At 37.9% G+C, this 6,827-nt stretch overlaps 1 pseudogene; it reads left to right on the top strand.

Annotated features, from left to right (window-relative positions):
- The first annotated feature begins 1,176 nt into the window (after positions 1-1,176).
- On the top strand, positions 1,177-2,505 carry LOC103219517 (ATP synthase subunit d, mitochondrial pseudogene; annotated as a pseudogene).
- The last annotated feature ends 4,322 nt before the right edge of the window (positions 2,506-6,827 follow it).

Raw genomic sequence — 6,827 nt, 5'->3', positions numbered from 1 at the left:
CAGCCTGAGTGACAGAGCAAGAGCCTGTCTCAAAAACAAACAAAAATAGAACAGAGGTGGGGTTCTTGGAAGGGTTGGCTCTAAAGAGGTATGCGAAAATTTTAGGGGTGAGCGATGGAACTTTTCCATATCATGATTGTAGAGGTGGCAACACATAGCTATATGCTTTGTCAAAACCCAAAGAACTGTACATTAAAAAGGGTGAATTTTACTGTGTGTAAATTTTTTAAATTACATAAAAACTTATTTAAAATTGATAACATAAAGGAATTATAGGGAAGTGAAAAAGGAATAAGCTATAAAGTGTCAAGGCCAGGATTGAAGGATTGGAGGATTGGTGGAGGAGGTCTGTTCCAAGAGGTGGCACCTGACAGAGGTCTAAATGTCAAAAAAGGAGCCAGCATGGGCAGATGCACAAGCAGAGCCTTACCAGAAGACAGAAGTAAGGGCAAGGGCCCCAGGCAAGATAAGCCTATTGAGTAGCAGAAAAATAAATCAGTGCTTAGGCTTTGCTATAAATCTACAGAAAAGAAAAAAAGTTCTTTTGATGAACAAAAATCTGGATCATCGTCTTGGATCTGAATTCAGGTTGTGCATAATCAAACATACTAAATATAGTGGGTAAATATAGATTTAGGTCTGCCCCTATAAACTCCAGGGAAAGGCATGGGAGTGAGAATAGGGAAGGGGAAAGAGGAAAGGAGGAGAAGGAGAGGACATGAAAACAAAACTTGCTTGCTTATAGCTTTTGGGTCTGACTAGAACTTAACCACTTCAGTGTCATAGAATCACTTTCTCTGTTTTAGGTTTGCTTAGAAGATAGTAACAAGCCAAGCAATAAGTAAAATGAAGGCCTGTGAAGTTTTATCAGCATCCCAGTTCATACTTCATGATCTATGCATTCTAAACTTTACAAGGGTGTTTCAGTTTATTTAATATTTTTTCTAACTCTAAAATTTGCCTGCTAACTTTACTGAAGAGTCTATTTCTTGGTGCTTCCTAGACTAACTCTTTATAATTTTCTTCATGTGCCTGAAGATTAAATTTCTTTTAATTGTGGGTTTCTCTTTATTACTATTATAGCAAAACAAACAACATTACTTTAATTTTAGAAGTATTTTTAAAGAAATTTCGCCTGTGGACCGTGGGCAGCCAGGGTTGGTGAAGGATCCCAAGATGGTTGGGTGAAAACTTGCTCTAAAAACCACTGACTGGGTAACTTTTGCAGAGATCATACCCCAGAACCAAAAGGCCATTGCTAATTCCCTGAAATCCTGGAATGAGACCCTCACCTCCAGGTTGGCTACTTTACCTGAGAATCCACCAGCTATCGACTGGGCTTACTACAAGGACCATGTAGCCAAGGCAGGCTTGGTGGATGACTTTGAGAAGAAGTTTAATGCCCTGAAGGTTCCCGTGCCAGAGGATAAATATACCACCCAGGTGTATGCTGAAGAAAAAGAAGATGTGAAATCTTATGCTGAGTGGGTATCTCTCTCAAAGGCCAGGATTGTAGAATATGAGAAACAGAAGGAGAAGAACTTAATTCCATTTGATCAGATGACCATTGAGGACTTGAACAAAGCTTTCCCAGAAACCAAATTAGACAAGAAAAAGTATCCCTAATGACCTCACCAACCAATCAAGAATGTTTAAAATTGAGTCCAGGAGAAAGATCTGGCCCTTATATTACACAGTCTGGACATTAAAAATAAAAATACAGTTAAAAAAAGAAATTTAACAAAACTCTACCTCATGTTTATACGGATGCAATACATATGACTGAGATAAGAGCATGTTAGGAGTGATCCTCTATTTACAATTTCAATCTATTTTTGCAAACATTTTCAACAAATCAGCAGCGACTTTCTAGCTCAGCAATGTGTTAAGAAATTTTTGCCTTATTCATGTTATTGAATATAGTATGATGTCAGGAATGTTCTTCACTGGCAGCAATAGTTGATGAGTCTGTATGTAGTTAAGAGAATAAAGATGGTGCCTTTGTCAGTTTCTCTTAGGTTTACAATAAAAATGTACAGTGTGAGATGGCAGTGAGGCCTCTCCTTTTCTTTAAGACATTTGTTATATGTCACATTTCAAATGGTCATGAAACATGATCTCTCTAAAGAGCAGGTTTTCCCCTGGCCCAAACAACTCTTACAAAAGTGGATGTCACATCAGCACACCAGTCTAATGAAACCCACCAGGCAACCTGCTCATTCTGTAGGGAGAACTGGAATAAATAGCAGCTACATATTCTCATCAGTCAGGCAGCCATCCAGAGCTTAAAACTTTCCACTCGGGCGCTTTTGCTCATTCTGGCCCCTCAGTCTGAAATAGTCTTCCCCTTCTATCCACATGAACAATCTTACATCACTACAAGACTCACTTCTAATACACCATCCCCAGTATGCCTTGCTGACTCCTTCCACACTCACTAAAGACACCTTTCCCACCTTTGACATATCCTCCAGTCCCTCCCCTTATCTAGTCCTATCTTGCAGCATTTAATCATGCACACATCTTTCTCTTCTATCAGACTTAAGTTCTTTACTGGTTGGATCTGGGTCCAATTCATCTTTTTATTGCCCGTGTTGCCTAACAGTATGCCTCATACATTGAAGGTACTCAATAAATGTACATTGATTAAATAAATAAATTGATCCTAAGAGAAACTAGAATTATAGAATCAGACATGACAATGTTCTAATTGCCTTTCAAGCATGGTAGGCAGAAAATATAAACCCTAGATTGCAGAAATACATACATAATGGCTTCTGCCTCTGCTCCACCCACACTAAGGACAGACATGCATAATCTGTCCTAGCACTCTTTCCTCCTGAGACTTGATGAGGCCTTGCCATCCTTCTCAGCCCCATGTTCTCGGAAGCCATTATCCATTTATAAAAGTGGGCATAGGAGATGAAACTTCTGACTTTTAAAGATTCACAAATTGGTATTATTTCCTATCTTTGAACAATCCTGAAGATCTGTGAGGTTTATGAATTTCTAATTTTGCTGAAGCAAAAATTTGGTACAGATATATGCTACGAGGTAGGTGTGGGGAAATAACTGACTTTTTATCGATCACTCAGAGGATGCACCTCCATGCAAGCAACAACTCCCCTCATATTAAAAATTTCTATTCATCACCTTCACCTTAGTTTTGAAAATTCAAGTAAGTGCTTAAGTAAATGTTACTATAAAAATGATGTAATGTAGGGTTGTGTTTATTCCAGTCAAGGAATTTTGTAACTTTACTAATTATTCCAACCTGTAGCTACAGAGTTATTAAAGAATGAAAGGAGCTTATTTATTAAAGTGTTCATTTATTGCATTTTATGGGGGAAATTACGTAACTTTAGTATTTGTAAATTAGAAAGGACCTCAAAGCATGTCCTTCATTGAGATGGTTAATTTTATGTGTCAACTTGACTGCACTAGGGGTGTCCAGAGTAAACTTTATTTCTGGATGTGTCTACAAGGGTATTTCCAGATGATATTAGCATTTGAATCAGTTGAATTTAATAAAGTAAATTGCCCTCCCCAGTGTGGGTGGGAATAATCCAATCCGTTGAGAGCTTGAAAGAACAAAAAGGTAGAGGAAGAAGGAACTTCTTCCTGCCTGCCTGCTTGAACTGGGACATGGTCTTCTCCTGCCCTTGGCCTGGGATTTATACCATCAGCTCCCCTAGTTCTCAAGCCTTGGGAGTTGAACTTGAATCACACCACTGGCTTTCCTGGGCCTCCAGCTTGCAGACAGTAGGTTGAGGGGCTTCTCAGCCTCCATGATTGTGTGTGCCATTTTCTCATAATCTCTTTATATATATATATGTGTGTGTGTGTGTCTGTGTGTGTGTAGTTTTGAAAATTTAAGTATATGTAAAATATATATATCTTTATATATAAAAAATGAATTGGACACAGATCCAACCATATATATATATACACACACACACACATATATACACACACATACATACACACACATACTGTTGGTTCTGTTTCTCTAAAGAATCCTGACTAACACACTTGTGAATATCAAGAGTAGCTTTAGCTTTGGACTTAAGGACACCTTGGAAATCTCAGTCTTTCATGAACCAGTCATAATTAAGATAAGGCCAAAACTATGAAGGATTGTAGTAGGAACTGATGATGACTGATGTGAGGAACTATTCTGAGGCAGCTCACATCTTGGGGTATGCAGCTGGGACAAGGATTGGAGGACGTGGAAAACACATGGGCTGAGGAACTCCAGGACACACACCAGTAAATTGCTATGGAAGTTAAATTGTGCCTTTGCCAAGAACACAAGACCCTGACTGAAAATACTTTAAACAAAGAAATTTATCATATCGTATTGCAGGAAGTCCAGAGGTACAGTGGGCTCTAGGATTGATGACTCAGTGACTCAGTGACTCTGTGATTTCATCAAGGACTGAGGTTCTTTCCTTTTTTTGCTCTGCATCCAGCCCCCATTGTAGGCACAAGGTGACCATGAAAGTTCCAGGGGTCACATCCAGACACCATAACACTCAAAGTCATAAAGAGACTATCACTTTTGCTGATAGTCATCAGCAAAACTATGACTATCATTCTTGTTATCATAATTTTCCTCTTAAAATTATGATAATGACATTTAACACTTCTTATGTTCCAGGCACTATTCTAAATGCTTTATAAATGTAACTTTTTTTTACCATAATTAGTTCATTTAATTTTTGTCAGGACATGAAAATGCAAAGCTTCAATAAAAAGAATCATTATGCAAAGCAAAGCTATGACCCTCTATTAAGCGTTTGGCAAAGAAATATAATTTGGCCAGACATGGTGGCTCACACCTATAATCCCAACACTTTGGGAGGCTGAGACGGGATGATCTCTTGAGGACCAGATTTCAGAGAGAGACCCTATCTCTACAAAAAATTTTAAAAATAGCCAGGTGTAGCGGCACAAGCCTGTGTTCCCAGCTACTGGGGAGACTGAGGTAGGAGGATCCTTTGAGCCCAGGAGGTAGAGGCTGCAGAGAGCCATGATTGTGTCACTGCACCAGCCTGGGTGACAGAGTGAGACCCTGTCTCAAAAAAAGAAAAAGCACTTTTATTATTATTTTATAATTTCAATTTTTATTTTAGATTCAGGGATACATGTGCAGATTTCTAACATAAGTATATTGCCTGACGCTGAGGTTTGAGGTACAGATCCCATCACTAAGGTAATGAGCGTAATTCCCAATAAGTAGTTTTTCAACCCACAGCCCCCTTCCTCCCTCCCTACTCTAATAATCCATAGTGTCTATTGTTCCCATCTTTATGTTCATGTGTACTCGATGTTTAGTGTCCACTTATAAGTGAGGACATAAGGTATTTGGTTTTCTGTTCCTGCATTAATTCTCATAGGATTATGGCCTCCAGCTGCATCCATGTTGCTACAAAAGACATGATTTCATTTTTTATGGCTGGGTAGTATTCCATGGTGTATTTGTACCATATTTTCTTTATCCAGTTTCCTTTCCCCACAGCCTCACCAGCAGCTGTTGTTTTTTGAATTTTTAATAACAGCCATTCTGACTGGTATGAGATGGTATCCCATTGTGGTTTTGATTTGCATTTCTCTGATGATTAGTGATGTGCATTTTTCACGTTTGTTGAAAACATGTATGTCATCTTTTGAGAAGTATCTGCTCAAGTCCTTTGCCCACTTTTTAATGAGTTTGTTTGTTTTTTGTTTACTTGTATGTTTCTTATAGATTCTGTATATTAGACCTCTGTCGAATGCATAGCTTGTGAATATTTTCCCCCATTCTGGAGGTTGTCTGATTATAGATAATTTCTTTTGCTGTGCAGAAGCCCTTCAATATAATTAGGTCCTAATTGTCAATTTTTGCTTTTGTTGCAACTGCTTTTGGGACTTAGCAAAATAATTCTTGGCAAGGCCAATTTTGAGAAGGGTATTTCCTAAGTTTTCTTCTAGTGTTTTTATAATTTGGTCTTACATTTAAATCTTTAATCCATCTTGAGTTATTTTTTGTATATGTGAAATGGGGTCCAGTTTCATTCTTCTGCAATGACTACTCAGTTATCCCAGCACTATTTATTGAATAGGGAGTCGTTTCCTCATTGCTTATTATTGTTGATTTTGTCAAAGATCAGGTGGTTGTAGGTGTGCAGCTTTATTTCTGGGTTCTATTCTATGTGTTTGTTTTTGTACCAGTACCATGTTGTTTTGGTTACTGCAACCTTATAGTATAGTTGGAAGTTGGGTAGTGTAATGCCTCTGGCTTTGTTCTTGGCTAGGATTACTTTAGCTATTCAGACTCTTTTTTTGGTTCCATATGAATTCTGTGATAGTTTTTTTCTAATTCAGTGAAAAATGACATTGACAGATTGACAGGAACAGTGTTGAATCTATAAATTGCTTTGGGCAATATGGCCATTTAGACAATAGCGACTCTTCTAATCCACGAGCAAGGAATGTGTTTTCATTTACTTGTGTCATCTCTGATATTTTTCACCAGTATTTCATAGTTCTCCTTATACAGCTCTTTCAACTTCTTGGTATATGACTATTGTAAATTGGATCATGTTCTTGATTTGACTGTCAGCTTGAACATTATTGATGTATAGAAATTCTACTGATCTTTGTACCTTGATTTTGTATCCTGAAACTGTACTAAAGTCATTTTTCAGTTCTAGAGGCATTTTGGCAGAGTCCTTAGGGTTTTCTAGGTGTAGAATCATATCATCATTGAAGATAGATAGTTTGACTTCTTATTCTCCTATTTGGATGCCTTTTATTTCTTTCTTTTGCCTGATTGCTCTGGCTAG

Source organism: Chlorocebus sabaeus, chromosome 12, assembly GCF_047675955.1.
Source record: "Chlorocebus sabaeus isolate Y175 chromosome 12, mChlSab1.0.hap1, whole genome shotgun sequence".
Classification (NCBI taxonomy): Eukaryota; Metazoa; Chordata; class Mammalia; order Primates; family Cercopithecidae; genus Chlorocebus; species Chlorocebus sabaeus.
Note: the sequence above shows the minus strand (reverse complement) of the source record. Positions and strands in the feature narration are given on the sequence as shown.